This window comes from Dryobates pubescens, chromosome 28, assembly GCF_014839835.1.
Source record: "Dryobates pubescens isolate bDryPub1 chromosome 28, bDryPub1.pri, whole genome shotgun sequence".
Taxonomy (NCBI): domain Eukaryota; kingdom Metazoa; phylum Chordata; class Aves; order Piciformes; family Picidae; genus Dryobates; species Dryobates pubescens.
Genome location: NC_071639.1, coordinates 13,417,069 through 13,443,580, shown reverse-complemented (window position 1 = coordinate 13,443,580; position 26,512 = coordinate 13,417,069). Strand labels below are relative to the sequence as shown.

Genomic DNA, 26,512 nt, shown 5'->3' with positions numbered 1-26,512 from the left:
TTGGGTTTTTTTTCATGGGGTTTGGTTTGGTTTTCCCCCCCTGTCGCTGCAGCTCATTGTAGCCGTAGTAACGGCACGATGTTGTTGATGATGATGATGATAATTATAATAACAATGGAGAGGGAAATGACGGGCAAACGCCTTTGCCTAAGGGCTATGCGCAGCTTGCTTGGCTTCCTCCTAATGTACCCTCTGGGTTTCCATAGCAGTTCAGTGCTGGTGCTTGATCAGTTAACAACCTGTCAACTAGTTGTTAAGTTTCTGGTCCACCCGACCCCATCCCGTGTGGGCGCGAAGCTGTGGTTTGAGACCTTTGGACTGGTGTTTCCCTTGAAGCCTCTGCCTGGCTGCTTGTCACCTCAGTGGCGTTTAGGGTTTGTCACCACAGTGGCGTTTAGGGTTAGAGAGGAGATGATTTGTGTCTTGAGCGGCGGTGAGGGAACAGCCTTTGAGATGCGTTTCAAGGCCATAGCTTTTTCCACGCCAGGAAAGTTGTGGGAGTTTTATTTACCCCCGAAAAAAACCCCAACCAAACAAAAGACCCTAAACCCACCAGAAAAGTCATGGATCAAAATGGAATTTCAAGGAGACTAAATTGTCATGGATCAGACTGGGATTTCAAGGAGAGCAGAGTGGGTCTGCAGTTAAAGGACTGTCCCAGCAGGGCCATGGAATGAACCCAAGCAGCTCTGCCCGTCTGTGCGGGTGTTTAAGCAAACCCGCGGCCGCATCCCCTGTGGAAGTTTGGCGGTGAAGAAAGGCAAGAAGGAGCCCAAAGTTTGCTGTGGGTCCGAGGGGGCCCGGGAATGTCCTCTGGGGATGTCCTCCGAGGAGAGCTCCAACAGGAGCCCCACAGCCTCCTGCCGCCCGGGTCCCGCGGTTGAGTCCCGGGGTGGAGCAAGGAAAGGGGAAGGGGTGGGGGCCGCGGTCCGAAAGTTGCTTCCCCAGAGCATCCTCCTCCTCCTTGTCTACCCACAGCAGGGCTGGAGGGGGCAAGAGAGGGTCTCCCGCTGTCCGATACGAGCTGTAGCAGCCGCTGTGTCCGCCTCTGCGAGGCTCGGAAAGCTCCTGTCTGTCCTCGCCTGGGAGTTGTGCCTTGATTTGTGTCGGGTTTTGTTTAAATTCCGCTCCCGCACACGCTGTTATCTGGAGGGGAAGGTGGGTAATGATTAAAAAGTCACCAGGCTGTTCCCGATCTCGTGTGCTGAATTCCTAGTGGTGCTTCTTTGCCGCTTCCATCTGGTCTAAAGGTGGTGCTTCAGGCACGTTGCTCTTAGCAACCGTCCTCAGGAATGCTGTTCCTCTGGACATAGCTCAGCGGGTCCGTAGATCATTGCCGGCTTTAGTTTGCGTTCACTCTGATCCCTAATCATGGCCATGAAATTAGCGGCAGAGCTGCCTGTGAGCTAGCACTACCCGTCTGGCTGTTCTGCCACGAACCGGGCTTCACCACCAGTGCCCAGGGTCATTCTCCAGGAGCCTGAATTCCTTTCCAGCGTGGCCGTGTAAACAAACATCCTCCTGGCTACAGCATCTCCAGATCAGTGTTTTCTCGGAACCAGCCCTGGAAAGCCGCGTTTTGATAATGATTAGAATAATAATCCTGAGACCGAAGGGTGGTGCAGGGACTCCAGTGCCCGGTGACAGTCGCACACGTGTGGATTTTCCTAGGCTAACTTCTCAACTCCCTCCTGGTCCCACAGGTTGTGGACAGGTTGTTTTCACTCCGTTGTTCGTAGCACCCAACTGTGAGTCTACTTCTGAGTCACCTCACGCTTTCTCTGGCCTCTCAGTGGAGTTGTCCTCAGCCCATCTCTGGGGCTTAGGAACAGGTAGGGAGCAGCTGATTAGTTCATTTTAGCGTGGAAAATGTTAGACGTAAGAGAGAGGTTTTGCCTTGCTCAGCCGGGCCTGTTGCACATCCCTGCCTTGGAAAGTCTGGGTTTAGCCCGGTCCAGCCGTGGAGTGACTCTACCTCTGCCTACGGGAGAAATCCCAGAGCCTGACACCCCTTCCCCTGCCTAGGGGCATGGCTGGGAAGAGGGAAGGAGCAGAGAGAGAGAGCTGTGGAAGAGATTTGGTTATTTCTGAGAGGGGAAATCCCTCCCCCCCCCCCCCCCTCCCGCCCGGGATATCTGTCCCTTCGGGATGTCCTTGCGACCAGGAGGACGGAATGCCGATGCCTTCCCGTGGAGTCCTTCCCTAGGAGAAGCCAAAGCTGAGGAGATCCCCTCCAGAAGGCAGCCTGCCAACCTCCGCTCCTCTTCCTCAGCCAGCAGCGCTATGGCAACAGGGGAGAGCTTGGAGCCTGCCAGAGCTCCAGCCCCCTCATTCCTCCTGTGCAAATGAACCACCATGGATTCGCATTGTCCTTCCCACGGCTCCTCTCCTTGTTGGGACTAGCCAGCCTGTCCTCTCTCTCTGCCTTTCAAGCTACCTTTTAGCAGCCACCTCGGGAATTCTGAGCCGCCCGGGTTTGGCTGCCAAACGCGGGAGGGCATTTTGCTGGGAGAAGCTGGTGGGGTGGATCAGTCCCTGCCCAGAGCCACTCACTCGGGCATCTGGACTCCTGCCTGCTGCTGGAATAGGGCAGCGCAGCACTTGGGCATCTCACCAAATTCCTAAATGACACCTTGCTCCCTGGGACACGGGCCAGGCTCCCTCCCTTATCCTTTTGGAATAGCTTTCCATAAAAAGACCAGGAAACGCTGAGGGTGAGGAGTGTGCCCAGGCTGCTCCAGGCTTTCAAACCCTCGGGAACACTCCCAGACCATTGATGCTGATAAAAGGACAGGTCCCAGCTTGACGAGGGAGAAAAGCAGCAGCCAAGTATTTGTCTCTCCGCTGTGCTAAGTGTGATGGAAACCTTTTCCTTATCGCTTGGCACCGTGCAAAAGCCACAGCCTGTGACCGCCGGTGGATCCCGGTTCGTAGCTTTCCCGATTCGCTGCTTCCAGCGGAAGAGCAGAGCCGGGGCAGCAGCTCCCCGGGAGCTCAGCGAATTCACAGCTATCGACTTACAGCAGCCAGCCTCGGTATTGCCTTCACCTGCTGGGAGCATCCCAGCGCTCTGAGGAGTTACCAAGCCCCGAAGAGCTGTTAACCATCGGTCCCTGCTCGCCTCAGGTGAAGGTTAGCAGCTCTTCGGGGCTTGGTAACTCGGGGCAAGCTGCTGCCAACACAGGTTGAGCAGGTACCGATGGTTCATTGCCCGAGGCAATAAGAGCCCAGGCTGTTAAAGCCTCTCAGCGCTTATCTCTGCCTTCCTGCGGCGTGAACCTCAGTCCTTGGAACTCTGAAGCACTCCCAAGCATGCTTCATTTAAATCGCCTGCTTCAGCCCTTGTCTCTTGCTGCCGCAATTTGTTCTCACGGCAAAGGTGTGAAGAGGGACCAGTGACTGGAAGGTAACAGCCCCAGTGTTTTGTCACCCTCTCTCAGGTGCCTCTTACTCCTGAAAGTGTGGTCAAAGACTAAAGATCTCTACCTTAGGGGGCCATTGACCTGAGAAGTGTTTCCTGGCTTTGTGGAATGCTCTTCTTGCCTTTGGCACGTTCGATAGGAAGAACAAGAAAAGGAAAGGCTCGCGCCCTGGCTTTTTGTTGCTCTGGAGTTGCCTGGCTTCAAGCAGATGAGCTGAATATGGTTTGCAATAAACTACAGGGGAAGAGGGGTGGAGGGGTGTCTGCCTCCAGCTTGAAAGCCAAAGCAAAGCTGAGAGAGCTGGAAATGCTTTTCCAGGAATGAAGGGGGGAGTCTTCAACTCGTACTAGAAACACTTCCTTTCCTCCCTTCTCCCCACCCCTCCCCCCTGCCTTCTGTAGACCCCCCCCCACTAAACTCTTATAAGCTTAGCACTCTCCTGGTTGCCTCTATAACATCTCATAGCTGTAAGTAACTGAGACAAAGCTGTCTATGGTCATGTAATCTTTGAGGCTGAAGAAAAGGCCACTTCATTTCTCAGCTCCATTGTGGGATCCTGAGAGGGGGATTGTTCTGCACTGGAGTCTTCCTCTGAAGATTTTGCATGGGTTTCACCTAACATAGAACCATTAAGGTTGGAAAATACCTGTAAGATTGAGTCCACCTGTAACCCAACTACCATGACCACTGAGCTATGTACTAAACTATGCTTCTTGAGCTCCTCCAGGGATGGTGACTCTCCCATCTCCCTGGGCAGCCTGTTGCAACACCTCACCACTCAGTGAAGAAGTTTTTCCTAATGTCCAACCTAAACCTCCTGTGGCACAGCTTAAATCCATTTCCTCTTGTCCTATTGCTGGTTACTTTGGAGAAGAGACCAACACCAGCCTCACCCCAACCTCCTTTCAGGAAGTTGTAGAGAGCAATAAGATTTCCCCTCAGCCTTTTCCAAACTGAGCTCAGCTTCTCCAGCTCCCTCAGCCACTTCTTGTGTGACACCCTCTAAACCCCTCCCCAGCCTCAGTGCTCTTCTCTGGACATGATCCAGCATCTCAATGTCTTTTGTATCCTGTGGCACCCAGAACTCAGCCTGGTACTCAAGCTGTGCTGAGCACAGGGGCACAATCACTCCCCTACTTCTGCTGGACACCACTGGTTTTGATCCAGGCCAGGATGCCATTGGTCTTGTTGGCCACCTGGGCCCACTGCTGGCTCATGTAGTTTTCCTAGACTAGGCCTGTCCTGGATGCACACTTTCTTTCCTTTGGGTCTTGTGCTGACACTCTCCTAGTGGAAGGAGCTGATCTTTCTGCCTGCCTTTGAGAGAGAAAGGAGCAAACGTAGGTCTCCGGTTTCAGGGGAGAAGGCAACCTGCCTACAGATCAGGAGTGCGATGGAAATCCACAGAAGAGAGGATAATGTGGCAGCCCTCAGAGGCCCCTGCCTTTGTAATTCCTGTATTTAGAGTCAATGAAAATTTTACTGCCAAGGACGTGAAGCTATCAATCTGTGTTAACATCCTCAGCCAGAGGAGTTCAAAATCAGTCTTACAAACAACATCAGAAATCTTTGAAAGAAGAGGAAGGTTAAGAGCCTCGGGAAGGCAGCGAGGGGGTGAGGAGCATTGTTATTGACTGCTCCAGATGAAAAGGCACAAAGGAAGATTTCAGCCTTGATAACGTCACAGCCCTTCCTGTTTTCCTTTGCTGCTTCTGCTGACAATTTGGTAAGGTAATTAAATTGGCTGATTGAAGTCACAGTGGTCATGGGGCGATAAAGACCGTTTGGATTTAATGGAATTTCTGCAAACAACGGTGGGCTGCACACAACTCTGACAGAAGGAGAATTTTAATGACTCATTCAGGGTGCTGACTACAGAGAACGTCCTGGGTGAGTTTAATTGAAAGGGCAAAGCAGATTAGCTGTATACAGTCTTTATTGCACTAGATAGGGGAATTAGAATGATCCTTTTAAAAGACTCATTATTGCATTATCAAGATTTAATGTAGGTTAAGAAAGCTTTTCATCCAGTGTGGGCTTTCCCCAATATCCCCAGATCCTCTCAGCCCGTGTTTGGAACACCAATAGCCTTGTAAAATGATTTCCACGCAGTTGTCCTGGAGACTGGATGCTGAGAAGTGGAACTGGCTTCTTACTGACTGCTGCTTGTCTTTTGAAGTGATGCAGAGTTCAAGTAATGCCTCCCATTTCCATGTGGCTGCCGAGTGAAAATGGTTTCTGTCACCAGAGATAAGAAACCAGAGAAAAAGAGATTTTTCTAAACTCAAATATTAGATGATTATTGTTATTATTATTGCATTTTCGACGAGAGAAAATCCCTTCCATGTGGAAAAAAAAATACACATTTGGTAGCCATTGCCAAGAATATTTTATTATTGTATTATCTAGAAGAGGAAATCCCTTCCATGTGGGGGGGGGAAAAAGACAAATATTTAGTAGCCATTTCCTATTATTGTTATTATTATTATTATTATTATTATTATTATTATTATTATTATTATTATTATTATTATTATTTTCTACAAGAGAAAACCCCTTCCATGGGGAGAAAAACACCAAGATAAATATTTTGTAGCAACTGAAATGATTATGATTAATAATACTACTGCTTTCTACAAGGGAAAATCCCTTCCATGCAGGGAAAAGAGAGACAAATATGTTGTAGCCATTGCAAACAGTAGCAGGTCTTTGTCCCCTGCTTAATATATTTGCCTTGTCTGCCTCTGAGTTTTAACCTTCATCCCCTGTAATCTCTTCAGAGGAACAATTAGTAGAAGTTCTGTCAATAATGCCAAAGAGGGACTGGAAGGTGCCTCATTTCCACACTCCATCAGCAAGGCAAATCAGGGTTTCCCGAGTAAGCCTCTTAAGAGTGTTGTGCTGCACTGTATGCTGGAAGGTTAGAGTAAACAACAGGATAGCATCGTGTCATCGTGCTCCCCCATCTGAACTGCAGCATGGAGAGTCCAAGCCCACTCTCATACTAGTGTTTAGAATCACCTGGGTTAAAGTTTGCCATTGATTTGGGGGTCACTCGTGGGTCAGCATGCTCATTCCTCCAACACTTTCCTGCTGTAGCCTTTCCCAGGTGCTACTGAAGTACAGTAACTCCTCTAGGAATGCCTTCAGTGGCTTTGCTTGCTGCACCTTGCAAACAAAATGCCCAGTTTTAGAAAATAGAGTTTGAAAGTCTTTCCATTCCTGCCCAGGCTATGGGAAATGAGGTTCCCTGCTCATGTGGTGGCTGCCGTCTGTGGTGGGGGTAGCTTAAAGCCCCGCTGCGCCCTAGAGCTCGGATAAAGGTGTTTGTCCTGAGCTAGCAGTGCTTTGCTGTCAGCACATCAGAAGGTTAATTCATTTATGCACCATACAGATTTTCATCTCTGTGTTGGGGACGATGCATTCATCCCCATCAGATGAACCTCTGCTTTCTAGAGGCAGAGTTGCTTTGGTCTGAAAAGCCCCTAAAGATCATCCAGCCCAGCTCCTAACTCTACCTAAGCCATTCTAGGATTCCATGGAGTTTATCAGGCTTGCTCCTGAAGTTTCAAAACTACTTCATCTGTGCAAGAACACACCCAGCTTCACATTCAGCTCTTCCTGTGTCTCCAGCAAAGTATTTCACATCTCTCTGAATACAAAGGTAGCTGTTCACTTGCGAGTGGCTTTTGTCATGAGGTAACTGATGCTGAATTTAAACCACTTGCACTGAAATGCTCATTCATGTGCATATTGCACACTTAAGAGGTAATAATCTGGGTAAATTTGTTAAGGATTATGTTGTAATTGAACTTGCCATCCTTTTGGGCTTATGTCTTTATCCAGGAGCTAAATATACACCAGAAATTTCAGGCAGCTCAGGAGCTACACAGGTATAGGCTGTAGCAGGCAAGTCCTCTTTCTGCTGTTAGTTAAAAGCTGCACATTAGGACATGAAACATTCTCAAGAGAAACTGAACCTTGTAGCTCAGAATGGTCACATCTCTGACTTTCACCTTTCCTTTTGAAGATGTCAGCAGATATTCAAATCGTGCCTCAGCAGGTCACTGTTCACTGCTGGTCACACTCTTCCTGACACAGACCAGGTTGCTGTTGGTCTTGGCCACCTGGGCATTCTGCTGGCTCTCATTCAGCTGACAATTGACCAACACCTCCAGATCCTTTTCCACTGGGCAGCCTTCCAGCCACTCTTCCCCAAGCCCAGAGGATTGCTTGGGATTGTTGTGACCCAAGTGCAGGACCCAGCCCTTGGCTTTTTTGACTCTCATACAGTTGGCCTTCACCCATCAATCCAGCCTGGGTCTCTCTGCAGAGCCTTCCTATCTTCAAGCAGCTCAACAATCCCTCCCAGCTTGGTGTCACCTGCAGCTTTACTGGGGGTGCCTTGATCCCATCGCTGATGAAGATATCAGAGAACCACCCCCAGTACTGAGCCTTGGGGAACACCACCTGTGCCCAGCCACCAGCTGGATTTACCTTATGTCCCCAGGGTCCGTTGGGCCTGGGCATGCAGCTAGTTTTTTCTCTAGTGAAATGCCTCCAGGAGGATGCTGTGGGGCTTCCTTCTAGTTCATACAGCAACAAGCCTTTGATATTTCCCTCCTGAAGCTGGTGTTTGAAGAGATTGCTGTGCAGAATGGGAATGTAAGGCAAGTGAGTGGTCATAGCTGATTTGATGCCAAATGTGGAAGCCTTCCTCTCAAGAGAAGATATAATAAGCACAGAGGGAGTGTGTTTTGCTCATTTTTAACAACTGTGCTTTCGAGTCAGCCCATTTCCAGAGCAGTGTGACTATCTTCTTTTTTGGCTATCAGGTTTTTTTTGGTGCTTCTCTTCATACCTTGAGCTGCTGGTTTATTTCAGACACTGAGCTGCATAGCATTGCTGCCAGATATCCCTGACTGCACTGTTTGGATTCTTTGCTTAAGAAAAAAAATAAGTTGATAGGTAGGAATGAGGGAGTCTGAGAACAACCCTGCAGATGAATTCAAGGCATCAGTGATGAATAAGATGATCCAGGGGCTGGAGCGCCTCTGCTATGAGGAGAGGCTAAGGGAACTGAGATTGTACAGCCTGGAGAAGAGTAGACTCCAAGGAGACCTTCTAACTGCCTTCCAGTGCCTGAAAGGATCCTGCAGGAAGGCTGGAGAGGGACTTTTACAAGAGTGTCCACTGACAGGACAAGAGGAAATGGATTTAAATTGAAGGAGAAAAGGTTCAGATTGCATCTGAGGAAGAAGTTCTTCAGTATATCAGGATATCAGGTAGTGATAGGACTAGGGGGAATGGAATGAAGCTGGAGGTGGGGAGATTCAGGCTGGAGGTGAGGAGGAAGTTCTTCACCATGAGAGTGCTGAAGCCCTGGAATGGGTTGTCCAGGGAGGTGGTTGGGGCCCAGCCCTGGAGGTGTTTAAGACCAGGCAGGATGAGGCTCTGACCAGCCTGATCTAGTGTGGGGTGTCCCTGCCCATGGCAGGGGGCTTGGAACTAGATGATCCTTGTGGTCCCTTCCAACCCTGACTGATACTATGATACTATGACAGTATGAGGGTGGCAGGACTCTGGAATGGATTGTCCAGAGAGGTTGTGGATGCCTCCTCCTTGGAGATGTTCAAGGCCAGGCTGGATGGGGCCTTGAGTAACCTGGGCTGGTTGGGAGGTGTCCCTGCCCATGGCAGGGAGGTTGGATTAGATGATCTCTAAGGTCTCTTCCAGTCTAAGCTGTTCTGTAATTCTATGAACAAAATACTCAGAAAGGAACTGAGTGATGTTAATTAACAACCCCCAAAGAACATTGTTTACCTACAAAGGCCATACAGGACTGTGCAAATAACATTTTTCTTGCTTCTGTTCAGCCAGAACCAAACATAAAGATGGGGTTGGGCAAAATGATCCAATAATACCAAAAATAAAGTATGGCTTTCTTTTTGTGAGCTGAGAATTTGTTCAGTTAAATCCCTTTGCTTGTTGTTGGATACTGAGTGCCCAGCATGCTGACATAAGGAGCAGAAATGTAGTTTCTATGTAGTCTGTTTGTGCCCAGATTTGATCATTTCTTCCCCTTGAAGGAAAGCTACCTGGGGTCAGTTCAGGGGAGGTGGTGAGCCCTGTGTGTGCTTCAGCTGTAAGCAGCTGAGGGAAGAGGCTGGAGATTTGTGGCAGATACATGTGACTTCCTTCCAGAGCTGCTGCATGGATTTGTTTGGGTGTCCTTGAGACAGGAAGACTATAAAAGATGACTGTTATTAAGACTTATCTCTTCAGATCTTGGCAGACTCTATCATTCATGACATTCAATATGCCTGCAGAAACTTGCTGGGTGACTGTGATATGGCTAAGAAAAATGTGTCCAAGAATGCATTAAATCAATTTCCTAACATCTTTTCAAACCTACCTAAACAATGAAATTTAAGGATCACATCAACCTTAGCTACCAACAACATCTTCAGCGTTCCCTGTTCGTGACCTTTGGTGTCTGGCTGTTGGAGGCTTCACAACTTACCTCTGCATTTCCATCCTCCTGTGGTGGTTAACGCTCATTAAATGTTGCATTTGGTAGAACAGATAAGGAAAGACTCCACCATAATCTCCTCTAAGTAGTGTGGGTTGGGTTTTTGGTCATTTGGGGTGTTTTGGGGTTTTTTTTGACTCTTTTCTTTCATGGGAAGATTGTAAACATAAAAATCATAAACTGTTTTGAGCTGGAACTGGCTTTTGAAGGTTCTGAACCATCCCCTCCCAAACACAGCTTTTCCCTTGGGCTTAAACCCACTTTTTAGTAAAGTAAAACCTGTTCAATAAGTGGAGTTTTTGTGTCCTGACCTTACATCTGGATTTGGAATTCTAGGAACTTTTGGCTTTCAGATTCAGGTAAGGTTGAAATCTGCAGTGGGTGCTGGTTTTGGTGTGTGCTTGGCTCTTGTTTGCTTTTAATCCATAGTAAAGCAATCATATTTCCTTTATTACCTGACATGCTGTGAGCTTGGTTTTGAGGCAGTGTTTTGAAGGCTGTGTCAGTATGAATCATAGAATCAATAAGGTTGGAAAAGACCCAAAGATCATCAAGTCCAACCTGTCACCCAAGACCTCATGACTACTAAACCATGGCACCAAGTGCCACATCCAGTCCCCTCTTGAACACCTCCAGGGATGGTGACTCCTGGGCAGCACATTCCAATGGCTAACAACTCTCTCTGTGAAGAACTTTCTCCTTACCTCAAGCCTAAACTTCCCCTGGTGCAGTTTGAGACTGTGTCCTCTTGTTCTGGTGCTGGTTGCCTGGGAGAAGAGACCAACCCCTACCTGTCTACAACCTCTCTTCAGGTAGGTGTAGATGGCAATAAGGTCTCCCTTGAGCCTCCTCTTCTCCAGGCTAAACACCCCCAGCTCCCTCAGCCTCTCCTCACAGGGAAGGAGGTGAAGGAGGTGTCCATTTCCTGCTAAGACCAAACATTGCTGCCGTCTTCTTGCAGTCTGCTTACAAGAACTTGTTCTTTGGTGTCTGCACAAATAATCTTTGCTTCTCACACTCCTGGAAGAGGAACAGTAACTTGTCATTATTAGAAACCCATAAATTATGCTGTGAATATGAGAGAAACCTACCCAGCAATCCTCCTTTTCAACAGCTCTGAGCCTTCAGAAATGTCTTGGCAGATTTTTTTCTTTGTCTCTGAGGGAACATTTGAATGGAGCTCCAGGTCATGTAGAATTGTAAATGAAGGTATTATGTGTTGCTACACAACTCCTTGTGGGGACATTGCTGCTGTGGAGTAAGAATGTCCTAAAAAGGGTAGCCAGGTAGAATCTGACATTTTTTCGTGCACAACAAGAAGAGTTGTAACAGAGCTGTGTTTAAGAACGCCACCTGTGAGGGTTAAAGGGCCTGGTTAACACTGGATTCAGTAAAGACTGAAGGGCTGGAGCACCTCTCCTATGAGGACAGGCTGAGAGAGCTGGGGTTGTTCAGTTTGGAGAAGAGAAGGCTCTGAGGAGACCTTATTTGCCTTCCAAGAAAGCTGGTGAGAGAGAGACTTTTTAGGCTGTCAGGAAGTGATAGAGCTAGGGAGAATGGATCCAAGCTAGAGGAGGGGAGATTTAGATTAGACATGAGGAAGAATTTCTTCCCTGTGAGGGTGGTGAGAGCCTGGCACAGGTTGCCCAGGGAGGTGGTGGAAGCCTCATCCCTGGAGGTTTTTAAGGCCGGGCTGGATGTGGTGCTGGGCAACCTGCTGTAGTGTGAGGTGTCCCTGCCCATGGCAGGGGGGTTGGAACTGGCTGATCCTTGAGGTCCCTTCCAACCCTGACAGCTGTATGATTCTGTGATTCTAAGTCCCACAGAGTAGTTTGTCTCCCTAACACCTATTCAGCAAGTTTGAAACTATGAGGCAGAAATTTCCAGACCTGGGGTACAAATTTCTAACAAACAAACAGCTGCAGCAGCAACAACAACAACAAAAGTGTGATTTGGTGATGAAAGTAGACATCTCTGGAGGTATGGCAGCTGGACTTGTCTACTCAGCATTGTAGGGCAACCAGTTAAAGGCTGTGCTGGATACCTCCAGTAACATCCTTCACAGCAATATTATTAATATTTTTTGCTTTCCATCTTAACTTTAAAATCCTTTATTAGAAGCTCAATGGAATTGCCAACTTCAGAAGAGGGTCTGGAATTGCCATGCCCAATTCATGGGGGAACATTCAGCTACTAAACCTGCTTTTCTAAAGGCCCCTCTGTGTTGTTCACAGGGAGGATTCTGGACTCTCCTTCACTTAATGTATCTGTTTCAGAAAATCAATGGTATTTTGAAGTGTATATATCAAAGCAAAGCAGATGGATCCAGAAACAAAGCATATGGGTATACATATGCTAAAGTGTTCTTTAGAATGAACCCTGGTATATAATTGTTGGGAAATACAACATGCTCTGCTGCTAGAGTGACTTCTGTTGACTTTTCAGATATCAGGAGGAATAAAATAGATATTTGAGAAGAAAATTTCTGCTTTTAAAGAGAAGACCAGGGAGTGCTGGTACGCAAGTTTTTTCAGCAGGACCTTAAAACCATGGAATCATAGGTTCCTAGAATGGCTCAGGTTGGGAGGGACCTCAGAGGATTGCTGGGCAGGGACACCTCTCAGCTGGACTTGGTTGCCCACGGCCTCATCCAACCTGGCTTTAAACTCCCCCAGGGAGGAGGCATCCACAGCCTCCCTGGGCAGCCTATGCCAGAGTCTCATCCTCCTTGTACTGAAGTATTTCTTCCTCAGCTCCAGTCTAACCCTGCTCTCCCTCTGCTTCAAACCATTCCCTCTTGTCCTGTCTCTAGACACCCTCACGAGAAGTCTTTCTGCAGCCTTCCTGTGGGATCTCTTCAGGTACTGGAGGGCAGCTCTAAGGTTCCCCTGGAATCTTCTCTAGGCTGAACACCCCCAGCTCCCTCAGCCTGTCCTCGCAGCAGAGCTGCTCCTGTTTCCATTGTGCATCATATGGAAAGGACTTGGCTTTTCTGCTCTTCATCTGGAATATGAAATGTTTTCAAGCAGTACCTGAATAATACAAGCAACAAGTTGGTTGTTTAGGTGGTGGGGTTTTTTTGGTTGCAGAATGTGTTACTATTCTGTGACTATTTTTGGCTCTTTCCCTCTTATCTTTCTCTTGGAACACCTAAGTGCCAACATCTCGGTATGCCAACATCTGCAGCCTGCATAACTCACTTGACAATGAATTGAATTAGTCTTTATGTATGAGGCAAGTCTCAGGAACAGCTAATTTGGCAAGGGTTTTTACAATAAGCCCTTGATTTGCCATAAATAGATGTATATTTCCCATCCTTTCATAAAGTCTTTCACATTAGCTACTCTTGCAGCATGCTGGTGAGCATCTACCAGACTCTAATGGTGGAATTTCCCTTCTGCACTGTGGCTACTTTAACTAAATGAATATTACTCCACATTAAGAGCTGTGTAATGAATGTCAGAGCCTGGACTTCTCTGTTCCCCCTTTTTTTTTTGGTGTGTGTTTTTGTTTTATATTCCATTTCCATTAATTTCTTTCTTCATTAATCCCACAGCTTTATCCATCCTTTGCAATTTCAAGCTAGAGAAAACAAATTAAGGGGGAAAAAAAAAGAGCCCACCCTGTTAATTGACTTTATTTGCTTTAATGCTGCTAGTCCATATTATCTGCTCTCTTAAATTGAGTTTGGGATTGTCAGCTTTAAGGGTATTACACTGCATTTTGGGATGCTGCCAGCATATCCTGAGCAAATATATTTAAATCAAAGCTAAGCTGCTTAAAATATTCATGTGATGCTCTTAGTGTGGTTTAGAGAAATGTGAAACCATTTAAGACTTGCAAACCTGTTTTATGGCCAAAAAATGTATTTGAACTGTCAGGCACATAGCCTAAATTGATAGTCACTGCTAACTTTGTTTAATGCAGGAGGGCTTCACTGGTTTATGAGCAGGGATACATTCAGGAGTGAATTCATTGGAAATTCGTGGCATGATGCAAGTGTGCTGTTTACAGAGGTAAAGAAAACACATTTTAGACTGGAAAAAGTTTTGGGAAAAGGAGTGTTCCAAAGAGGAAAATGCCACAGAATTATTTTGGTTGGAAAAGACCTTTAAGATCTTTTAAGGGAGAAGGTTGTGGAGTCTCCTTAGCTGGAGACTTTCAAAACCTACCTGGATGTGCTCCTGTGTGACCTGCCCTAGGTGACCCTGCTCTGGCAGGGGGTTTGGACTCCCTTCCAGCCCCTAATATTCTGTGATTGTGTGATCCTGCATGAAGTGGGCAGTAGTGACAGGTTGGACTCGATGATCTTTGAGGTCTCTTCCAACCTTAGTGATACTGAATACTACTGAATACTAAGTGCAGCTGCAAAGAGGGACATGTGAGCACATACAGAATCACAGCCTGCACTGGGACTTCACCCTGATGGGGACTTCACCCTGAGGCCAGGCTCTGAAATCCCTGTGTAGATCTAACCCTTAGCTATATCTCAGCTCCAAAACTAATGCTGTTTTGCTGGGTCATATCCCCTCCTCATTCCAGCAGGGTAATGTCATTGCAGGCATGACAGCAGGACTGCTGTAAATCAGAGGAGAACCTGCCCAGCATCTTTAATGGATGCTTCATTTCATTCACATTATGTTAATCTTTTCAACTACTTCTCAGATATAATCTTTAATTTCCTCTCTGTGTAACTGCATAGAAATTCTAAACAGTGTGTAAGGCTGGAGCAGCACAGTGCTGGCATCTACAAGCTGGAGCAATGATTGCTGCTAGTGGCTGATGTGTGCATAGATGTCTATATAGGCATTTAATGCACAAGCCTGGCCTTTCCCTCTTGCTCAGCTAATTTCCAGCAACCCCCCTATCACTGGCAATGTGAGAAGGATCCCCTTGTTCACCCTAGCATTCTGGAGCAGACAAACTGTGCAGCCAGGCACAGCCATGGCTTTTAGCTGTGAAGCAGCAGCATTCTGGGAGGGTAGGATCCAGGCTGCTTGTGCTGTCCTGCTGCTGCCACTGTGCTGTCAATGCTCCTCTTTCTGTATGTGCTCAGAGGTGTTTAATATCCTAATATCACCACTATGGTGACCCTTGGTTTTTTGGGGTCAGATTCAGTTATTTATTTTTCCCCCCATGGAGAACACTAAACCCAACCAAACAACAAAATCTTGTGTTTGTTGTAGTTCTTTCACCCTCTTCCTCCTTCTCTCTCCAAACCCCGTGGCTTTCAGTCAGTGCCTCTGCCCATTCTGCTGAGTGGCTGAGAGTTCTAGTGACTTGCTTGCAGGTTTCCAGCTGCTGGGATGAACTTGATTTCCAGAGAAGCAGTATAGAAATTAACCATATAAGAAATAGCTACTAAAAACCAGCAGGAAGAAAAAATGAAAGCCCTTAAGCCTAAGGTAGTGGTGACAAGTAAAGTTACCTTTGATAAGGAAATGACTTATAAAAGCATAAAGCAATCAAGTCATAATTATTGTTTTCCTTATGTTAAGGTCTAGCAAAAAAACCCCACCCAAAACCAAACCAAGCCAAACCAATCAGTGCAACACAAATGATCCCAGAGTATGATTTAAGGGATTTGTTGCACTGAGGAGTGTTAAAACAGTAGATCAGTTTCACACAGAGGCTTGAGTTGAGATTATAGGGATGAGTGCAGCACATGACAGCTGCTCTGGAGCTCTGTATTGTATGTCTAGACAGGATCCAGCTTATCTGCTAGCCTGGGTGTGTGGTGTTCTGAGGATGGTCTTAGGAAACAAGTATTTAATTCCAGGTGTGGAATAAAAGATGAATACAAAACAATACTGACAGCTGAAAAAACCTCCTTTCTCTGGCAAAACAAACAAACCAACCCCCAGGGTTATCTCTTCTGGGAAAGGAGCTCAGAACTAGTTAAATAATAGATAAATGTGAGTCTGAGAGATTTCCTTGAGGTGAGCAGCACCAGAACAGCAAAAGGAGTCTGTAACATGCTGTGGCTACACAGCACTCAACAGTGGGGCAATGGTTTGAAACTGGAACAGGGCAGATGCAGGTTGGACATCAGGAGGAAGTTCTGCACCATGAGGGTGGTGAAACACTGGAACAGGTTGCCCAGGGGTGTGGCTGAGGCCTCATCCCTGGAGACATTCAAGATCAGACTGGCTGTGGCCCTGAGCCGCCTGATCTAGCTGGAGATGTCTCTGCTGACTGCAGGGAAGGGTTGGACAAGATGACCTTGGAAGGTCCCTTCCAACCCCTTGCAGTCTGTGACTCTGAAAGAACAGAACAGGAATTTCTTTACTTACATTCCTAAATCAGGAATAGATCTGCTGTCAGCCAAATTAACTTCCTGTGAGAGGCAAATCAATCCTCTGTGGAGATTTTTGCCTTTAAAATCATAAATATGTCCTAAATATAGCAACCAAATGGCATTTGATGTTTATGAAGGACACAGAAAATGCTCTTTGCTTTTAGATGATGCAAACTGCTGCAGGAGAGGATTTAAACATAAACTGTTCTAATGAGAAGCCATGCTCTAATGATTGGGAATTATTGTTGTTGTTTCTGGCTTGTTCTGGTATTTTCTCACAAGGAAATTAAATGCAAGTGATTGAGGAAAAAAAAACTAAGGACACCTTCATAGATTCTGGAAAAAGTTTGATGCTGGAATACTTGAAGAAGCAGAAATGGGATGAAATTTAGAAGGTGCATTTGGTGCGTGCCTTAAGCTGTAGCAGGGCTTGAATACATGGCAAAAAGAAATAAGGAGATGTAGGAAGGGAGTGCCAGAGGAGAGGGAAGGTGCTTAGGGAGACAGAGGCTTTTGGAGTCACCCATATTCCATAAAGATGGACAGGAGCTGGGTAAGTAGCACAAAGGAAGTGGGAGAGTCAGCGAGTCAAACCCAACCTTAAAAGAGGAAACCAGGATAGTCTTAGCCTTGCAAAATGTTCCTGAGGGTAGGAGCTCAGCCTGTGATCTCTAAACACCTCCCAGAGTTACGTTTCTGGGAGGCTGTTCCCTAACTTAGAGCAGAGCACTAGCAGGTGAGCACAGCTGATCTCAGAGCATCAGGAGCCTCTCTTAGGGTTTCTTGATTCACTTTCCATAGGAACAGTTGAGTAAAACACAAAATTGTGTTGCAGGTAGAGTGAAATAGAAAGAGGCAATATTTCTGTGACAAGTGCTTGATGAAAAAGGTTTGAGAGGTCCCTTCCAGTCCTCTGTTTCTATAGATTTGAAGGGAATGTACAGTTACCATGGTAACCGACGTGGAGGCTGAAGTTCTTTATTGTTCCTAGGTGCAGCCCTGGCTCGCTTGGACAATACCAAATAGATTAATTCATTTTGGCTACTTTTTTTCCCCCCTCAGCCCTGAGTGGCACTTTGAAAGTCAGATGGAAACGCTGTGGATTTGTGCTGTGTAAATGGATATGGCTGATTAATGAGCCAACGTTAAATTGACTTAGCCTAGGTGGGTGCTTGTGTTTAATCAATAGCTTTGATTTTTTGAACTGATGTTATTTGTGGATCAAACCAGCAAATAACTTTGCTACAAGATCTGTCAATGTTTGAATGTTGTGGAGATTGATCAGCATCAGGTATTCAAACTGGGGGGGGGGGGGGGGGGGGGGAACTTCCCCAGCATTTCCTGTGTTTTTCTAGCTCTGGAAGGCAGCAACACGTATTTCCAGGACTGAAATGAGCATTACTGAGCAGCTGCAATACCATGGAAAGGGGATTTTAAGCATTCTCCCACTACTACTGGACTGTGAGATTGCTGGGGTTTGTGAGTGCCCAATGATTGGTCTTCTTTGGAAAATAAAAGTGGAGCACCTGTGGCTGGGATTTGTGGCCAGCAGCATGTTCAGAGATTCACAGATGGCGCTGGGTTGAAAGAGACCCTCAAAGGTCATCTTGTCCAACCCCCCTGCAGGCAGCTGGGACACCTCCAACTAGAGCAGGCTGCCCAGGGCCACATCCAGTCTGATCTTGAATGTCTCCAGGGATGGGGACCCAACCACCAGTATCTCACCACCCTCATTGTGCAGAACTTCCTCCTGATGTCCAACCTAAATCTGCCCTGCTCCAGTTTCAAACCATTGCTTCTTGTCCTGTTGCTCCAAGCCCTCTAAAGAGTCCCTCCCCAGCCTTCCTGTAGGCCCCCTCAGGTACTGAAATGCAGCTACAAGGTCTCCCTGGAGCCTTCTCTTCTCCAGGCTGAACAAACCCAACTCTCCCAGCCTGTCTTTGTAGTAGAGGGGGTCCAGCTCTCTGATCATCTTTGAGTTCCTCCTCTGGACCCTCTCCATCAGGTGCCTGTCTCTCTGGTATTTGGGCCCCTATAGCTGGACACGGTACTCCAGGTGAGGTCTCACCAGAGCAGAGCGGAGTGGCAGAATCACCTCTCTAGATCTGCTGTCTCCCCTCTGTGACTCTTCAGATTTCACTGCTCATTTCTGTTTGGCTGTTTATTTATTTGTTTATCCCCCAACCCCTCTGTTCCCCCCACCCTGAAATGAATGAGTAATGGATTCTGTAGAATAATGGATTCTGTAGCTGGGCATAAATATGCTTCTGTTTAAACTCTGGGGAATAAGATGGTATCCAAATACATGGTGTTCTGGGACTGTGGTGACAAAAAATATTATGTTCCACTGATGCCATAAATAGCTTCACAAATCTTTACAGCACTGGAGTGTCACTTGATTTCAGAATAGGCAGTGAATATGCATTGTTAAGAATAAAGAAAATGGAATATGCAATGATATCTGCACTAGAAACCTGCCTTGCATGGACACATCTGTCGTCCTCCAAGGCACAGAATGTATATAGTTATATCATTTTCTCTGTTATTTAATGCTTTGTCCAAAATGAAATGCTGTCTTGTTGAATTTCCTTTATGTGTTACAGCAAAGCCTGAGCAGAGAAAAAGGATATTAAGAAATGCTGAATATTATGGCAATGGGATATTGAGTTATGGTAGACACTGCTGTTTCCTCTCCATCCTGTAAGCAGTTCTTGCATAGATCCCTTCAGTAATGACTTGGGGCATTTTTGGTTTGCTTTGTCTGGTCAGACAGAAGTTTTGTGTCTGTCTGAGCCCAGGCTGATAGACTTATCTGGAATCATCCATGGAAATCCAAAGCCATATGTAAATAAAGCTGTGTGCTGCATTGCTCTTGAGAAGTCTGCTAGGAAAGGAATATAAATGTGCTGCTCTGCTTAGCATGCAGGAGGATCATAGGATCACAGGATTGTTTGTGTTGCAAAAGGCTTTTAAGATCATCCAGTCCAACCATTCTCTAACTCTGCTGAGGCTGGAGCTAAACCAAGTCCCTCAGCACCACGTCTCTCCATCTTTTGAACACCTCCTGGGATGGGGATTCAGCTACCTCCCTGGGCAGCCTGTGCCAGTGTTCAAGAATCCTTTCAATGAGGTTTCTTCTAAAGTCCAACCCAAACCTCCCCTGGGGCAACCTGAGGCCATTTCCTCTTGTCCTGTCACTTGATACTAGGGAGAAGAGTCCAACCCCCCCTCAATGCAACCTCTTTTCAGGGAGTTGTAGGGAGCAATGAGGTCTCCTCTCAGCCTCTTCTCCAGACCAAACAACCCCAGGTCCCTCAGCTGCTCCTCAGCAGATCTGTTCTCCAGACTCTTCTCCCGATTAATTGCCCTTCTCTGGACCTGCTCCAGCCCCTCAATGTCCTTCTTGGAGGACTGCTTTAGAATCCAACTAATTGCAAGATAACTTCTGTTAGCCCTTCAGTCCATATCTGCTGAGAGACTGAGCTTTTTCTCTTCTTTTTCCTTTTCTTTATTCTTCTTCTAGGTTTAGACAGCTCAGCCAAAGAGGCTCGAGGCCACAGGTGATATTCTGATCCTGCTTCATACTGACCCCTCCTCCTTGCATGCATCTTGCCTTCCGATGCTTTTTAAACAGGGATCTGCTCTCACCCTAGAGCATGACATTTGCCACTGCCTTGGAAATGTGTTTGACCTTGATGAGAGAATGGAAGTTAGGGGGAGAAAAAACCACAAATCAACAAACTACAGATCAAATATCCTCAGAGGGAACATCTTTGTTTTAGTAGCTGTTACCTCCCCAGAATCTACCCTTTTGGGACATTACAAAGTGTCTCTGAGCTCACTTGATGAATACAGAGTTCTTTCACAAAGTAAACATCTTCTGTCCTGATGCCAGAGGTGCAGACACGCGGGAGAAGGGTTGACTTTTAATACTGACTTTTAATACCTTTGATACTGATTTCTGCAAGCAACCAAAGCCTGTCTCTTGTACTCTCAGGAATGTGCTTTCCCCTACTCCTCTTGTATAAAATTACTTACAGCAATTTCAAGCTAGAAGGATTTTAATACAAGGAAGAGATGAAGTGCACAAGAGGCATTAAGACTGGGATAAAGTAAGTCAGAAGAGGGTTGAGATGAACTGAAGACTGAGATTGAAACACTGGAAAAGGAGTCTCAGGAATAGGACTGACTTTAGGGTGAGCTAAGGAATGGCCATAGAAGGGAAGTAGCTGATTGTTGCAAGAAGCCTCATCCATGAAGCAGTTAAAGTTCATGTGCTCATTCTGGCGCCTCATCCACACATCTTTGGTGTGTCTCTGCTTTAAGCAGAACATGGCTTTTATTTTTCCTAATATCCAGGAACATTCAGACAGCATCTACTCTCCTGGTTGAAGTGCACACCACAAATAAACCGAGCTCTGACAAACTCCCACACAAGCTTTCCCCTAAAAGAAGCAAGAGATGAATGTCCTGTGAGGCACATCGCACTGTAAGGTCTCACTAAACAACTTCTTTCTTTCAGGCACTTCCAATCAGGTATTTAGGCAGCACAACCATGAAGCTAATGTAGGGCTGGAACAGATTTTTCACTGCTGAAGAGGACACATTTCTGTTCCTGTCTTGGTGTATCAAAGTAATAACAACTGTCACACAGGGGGAACAGTCCCCTGGGTGACTTTGCCCAGCTTTGCTCTCTATCTTCCCCTCCTGCTGCTTGCTTTGTTTTTCCTGAAGGAATGTTCATTTCATCTTCACTGACATTTTAAAGTCAGGTGGTGACTTTTAGCTTTCTACCCAGCCTGCAAGTTTCTTCAGTGTCCTCAAGAGTGCTCTTGACTTCCTCATCAAAGAGTAGATGCCTGGCTCTCACCTGGAGGGCACAGCCACGGCAGAGTTCCTGCAGAAATGAGCATTAGCATGTCAGTAATGTTGGCTTTTCTCTCACCAAATACTAAATAGCTGGAAAGAAACAAATCCCACTGGCAATGTGATTGCAAAGGGGATCAAGCTTCTAGTGGAAGCAAGTTTTATTCTTTCTGTGCCCCCCGTCATATGAAGAGACAGAGATGAGTTATCTTTCCCTCCAATTATCTTTCCTCTCTGAGAAGCTCCCATCCTCACACTCAGCGGGCAGGACAATACTCTCATGGTTTGCTTGCAGCCTGAGCTTTACAAAGCCAGTTTTACACTTTGGAAGTTCAGATCTTTATCCAAGTAAAGGAAAGGACTCCTCCTTTCATTGATTCAATTCATTCCTGCCAGGGTTTCTAATTTCTAGAAATCCAATTTACATTTCCATCATATATTCTAAGATATTAAAACAAGTCCTGGGAAGCACAAGTGAGAAAACCTTTCAGAAGACTTTTACCACATTAATTATTGCCTTTCCTCCTTCAGATCAGTTAATTGGTCTTCTAATTAGATAGAGTCAGAAAGCCTTGGGTGAAACCTGTGATTTCAGGGGAAGCCATGCTGCTTCTAGACTAATGATGTTTTAAAAGACAATGCCTGCCCTCAGAGGGTCACAGGATAATTTAGATTGGAAGGAATCTCTGGAGGTCTTTTGGTCTAATCTCCATCTCAAAGCAAGGCCAAATTTCAGCAGCTGGATTTGGGCCTTGTCCATTTGGGTTTTGGATATTTCCAGGTACTTCAGAACCTCTCTGGAAAACCTCTTCCAGGGCTTGTGAATTTCCACCAGGAAGTTTTGTTGTTGTTTTAAACCAGAATCTACTCCGAATTTCACTTGTTACAACTTTTGTCTATTCCTTTTTGTCCCACCACTGGAGATCCTGGGCTTGTTTTTCTCTAGACTTTCTTTTATTAGTTAGAGATAGCAATAACCTCAATGATCCAATGGTCAGGGGTTGGCACAGGCTGCCCAGGGGGGTGGTGGACTCCCCATCCCTGGAGGTGTTCAAGAAACCTGTGGCCATGGCACGGCGGGGGCATGTTTTTGTGGGCATGGTGGTGTTGGGTTGATGGTTGGACTCAATGATCTCAGTGGTCTTATCCAACCCAAATGGTTCTATGCTTCTGTGATTCTATGGTTCTGTTATTGATTCTGTGATTCAAAGGTCATTATCCACAATACCAAATTTATTGATAATTTAGTGGTGTAGATATCAAACCTACACTTTCTAGACCATTCCTGTACTTGTAAATAATCTTCACTGAGGGTAACAGTGTTCTTAACTAGCAAAGGATTAAGCCTTTGTGCCTTGACAGAACCCAGCAGTTGTTGTCTTCACCTGCTGATCGTTAATGACAATGTAGAACTCATGTAATCCTTCCAAAGTCTTCTGTTATTACATGGTTAGATTTTAGGATGGAAACTAGCTGCAAAGAGAAACCTTAAAATAAAGGTGTTCTTCATGACTGCTGATCAGTTGGATATGATTGCAAAGGGGCTGCCTGGTTAGACATCTCCTGTGTTGGCATAATGCACACTTTTCCATATGGTGAGGCAGGACTCTTCCCATCATTGTGTGCTCTCGCTCGGATCCTGCCTGCTGCAGGAAATTAGCACTGTTCACACTTGTTTAGGCTTAATAAAACCCATTTTTGCTGAAGCACAGGGATAAGGTCACCATCTGCCACATGAAAATGCCAGTTTCAAATGAGCAGCAGCAAGAAGAGGGTGTCTTTCATTGTTAGATACTTTCAGAAGGAACTTCATAGGAGAAATCTTCATTGATCCGGACACCTGTTAAAGCCCAGGATAAGGTTAGGATATCAGATTTGCAGGTGTGTGCTCGTGGTGTTACCAGCATTTTGTGGAGGATGGTTCTGTTCTCAGCTTGGTTCACATTTGGGGATATCTGACTAGAATGCATTTGGAAGCCCTTCCTCATGCATGCAGGCACCAGATCATCTTCATACCTAAGTACAGAGATTCAGCACTCATGCCAGCTCTGCTTTTAAGCAGTTATTGTAGATCTACCCAAATATGTGCTGATAGATTTGGATACAAAGGGCTTCTACAAATTCAGTCTGTCAAAGTTAGGAGTGTTGGTATGCTTGAGGATAGGGTGCAGAGTGATATGGACAGGCTGGACTAATGGGCTGAGATCACTTGTGTGAGGTTTATCAAGTCCAAGTGGTGCATTGTGCACTTGGGCCACAACAACCCCATGACCACTACAGGCCTGGGGCAGAGGGGCTGAAAATTGACCAGCAGAAAAGGACCTGGGGGTGCTGGTCTGAACCTGAGCCAACAGTGTGCCCAGGTGGCCAAGAAAGTCAACAACAGAGCTGGAGAACAGGGCTGGGGAGGAGCAGCTGAGGGACCTGGGGCTGTTTAGTCTGGAGAAGAGGAGAATGAGGAGAGACTTTCTGGATTTCTGCAACCCCCTGAAAGGAGGTTGGAGCCAGATTGGGTTCCATCTGTCCTCCCTAGAATGGCCTCAAATTGTGCCAGAGGAGGTTTAGGTTGGATGTTAGGAAAAATTTCTTTGCTGCAAGAGTGGTCAGGGATTGGAACAGGCTGCCCAGGGAGGTGGTGGAATCACCATCCTGGAGGTGTTAAAAAACGTGTGGCTATGGCACCTGGGGCCATGGTTTAGTGGCCCTGGTGGTGTTGGGTTGATGGTTAGACTTGATGATCTTGGAGGTGTTTCCCAACCAAAACAATACTATGAGTCTGTGATTCAATGAACAACTTGCAGCAAAAGAAAGTGTGTACCTATAAATAATCTATATGAACATGAAGTGTATACACATCATGATGTTTTTCTCCCCCAAGCAGATTGCAAAGAAACCTCCACCTTCCCCGAGTTCCAGAGAACACTTGCACTGATTATTCAGAGTGCATGTACTAAATAAACCACCTAATTACTGACTGTAGGCTGAGTGACTGAATATGGCCTTTTCATGACCAGAGTGTTCCTACTCTAATAAAGATTTAAAAGTGCAACTGCATTTGAGAAGCTGAAGAGCTCTCTCCCTCGCTTAGCTTTGGCAACATCTGCTTGTCAGAGCGGCACACAAAGTTCTGCAGCCTTTCAGAACAGGAAAACAAAATTTCCATTTCATTGCATTTTTAAATCTCCTCAATTTGCAAACTGTCTGGTCAGGAGCAGGTTGTTTGCATGGCATGCACCACGGGAGGAGTTTCAGCCACTACCTCTGTAGCCATTTGTTATACCCTGGTTTGTAAAAAGAATCTGATGTGATATTGTTGTCTCCTCATGCTTGGGAAAATCAAGCAAAGCAGGAATTTAAAAGAACCAAGAGCCAAAGGAATATATTTTGCCTCTTGTGTCATAGAATCATAGAATGGCTTAGGTTAGAAGGGCTCTCAGAAATCATCTAGTCCAATCTCTTGCCATGGGCAGGGACACCTCTCAACTAGACTCAGCTGCTCAAGGCCTCATCCACCCCCAGGGAGGAGGCATCCACAACCTCCCTGGGCAGCCTGTCCCAGAGTCTCACCCCCCCATAATAAAGAACTTCTTCCTACAATCCAGTCTACACAGGTTTTTATTTGCTGGGAAAATGTTAAATGCTCTTTTACTGCAGTTCCTTTCACCATTGGCTAGCTTGTACTTGCTCAAAGCAAAAAAAGAAATCACAAGCTACAGGCTGAGGACAGAGCCAAGCTGGTGAGCAGCAGCCTGGCTTAGCTGGGAGGTTCAATAAGAAGTTGGAATGGAATGGAATGGAATGGAACAGAACTAACCAGGTTGGAAAAGACCTCTGAGATCATCGAGTCCAACCTATCACCCAACACCATCTAATCAACCAAGCCATATATGATAGTGGCAGAAAAATGTGGACAGAAGACAGTTGTGGCAGTTTCCACCTTAGCTGGTGTAGGAGTCCAGATCTCTGTTTGGTTGTGTCATGCAGGCAAAACCAGGGGGAGGATTTGCTCCTTGTGAGAACTGACACCAACACTTACACTGCTTCCCTCAACCACTTCTGTTTCAGGCTCTGCTCAGTTTCAAAGCTGACCTCTAACCATTTCCAAAAAAATTCTACAGCTAGGTTTATGAGCTGGATGTTTGCTTGGCTCTCACAGCAGGTTTTGGATCATCTGACTGTAAGCATAAGTTGCCCTTTATCACAAATGTGAGCAGCTAATTTCTTTATTGATGCCCTTAATGTGGCAGCTGCTGCAAAACCAACTTCATTTGCTCCAGCTCTGGATTCAGCAGAATATTCTGGATGACCTCATGGTTTACTTCTAGATGCTGTTTCTTTAAAAACAAAGAGCTGCCTGCCTTAGAATCAGCTCTGACAAGTGGAAACAAATTGATAAAGATGCAGCTGCCTTATACCTGCCCAGATTAAAACAGTGATCAGCCTCCAAGTGTGCTTCAGCCACTCGTCTTAGTCTGCTCATTGCTGACTGCACAGCCTCTTCTCTCAGCTGTATTCTTGACTCTTAGGCAGTGTTTCTTGACGTTGTAACATCTTCTTTTCCTCATTTTCTCTTTTCTGGTAGACTTTTATAGGTATTGAGGTTCATTCTCATGCTTGCTTCTTTAACTCTAAGGGGAATGCAAATCCCAGCAGAGATAATAAAGAGCAAAACATGGATTCATTTTCCTTTCCCTCTGCCATATTTTTTAAAGCTATTTCCAGATTTCTCCATCTTTAGGAAAGGACTTTTAGGTATGTGGCATAGAATCAGAGAATGGTGTAGGTTGGAAGGGAGCTGCCATGGGCAGGGACACCTTCCACTAGAGCAGGTTGCTCAAGGCCACATCCAACCTCACTGTGAACACTTTCAGGGAGGGGATATCCACAACTTCTCTGGTCATCTTATTTCAATGTCTCACTACTCTCACTGTAAAGAATTTTATTCCTAATATCCAGTCTAAATCTGCCCTCTCCTAGCTGTGACTTACTTAAGAATGAGGACATGACACTTCAGGACAAGGTTGAGTGGATTTGGTGTTGTTGGGTTGGCCATTGGAGGTCTTTTTGAACTGTAATGGTTGTGTGGCTCTGATTCTGTGGATGAATGCTATCCTTTCCTTAGCTCTGACCCTGCATACCCTACCTGGTACTGAGCTGTCTCAAGAGATACAGTTTGTGTGAGGATAATCCTGGCTCTTGCTCTTAAGATATGGCATGAAAGTACCACAGAAAGTTACTCCTCAATGGGCAACACCTAAATAAAAGTAATTCCATTGTGAATATCAATGTAATAAAAAAAGGAAAAAGCCAGGCCAGAAGACCTGGCAACTGACAAGTTAAGGACACTAATCTGCCTGTTCACATCACTAACATTCCACTGGTTTCCTACTTAGA

At 46.0% G+C, this 26,512-nt stretch overlaps 1 protein-coding gene across 6 annotated transcripts in view; it reads left to right on the top strand.

Annotated features, from left to right (window-relative positions):
- The window catches only part of GRIK2 (glutamate ionotropic receptor kainate type subunit 2), a 202,222-nt gene that overhangs the window by 5,909 nt on the left and 169,801 nt on the right, over positions 1 to 26,512 (top strand). The gene's annotated exons all lie outside the window — the stretch shown is intronic.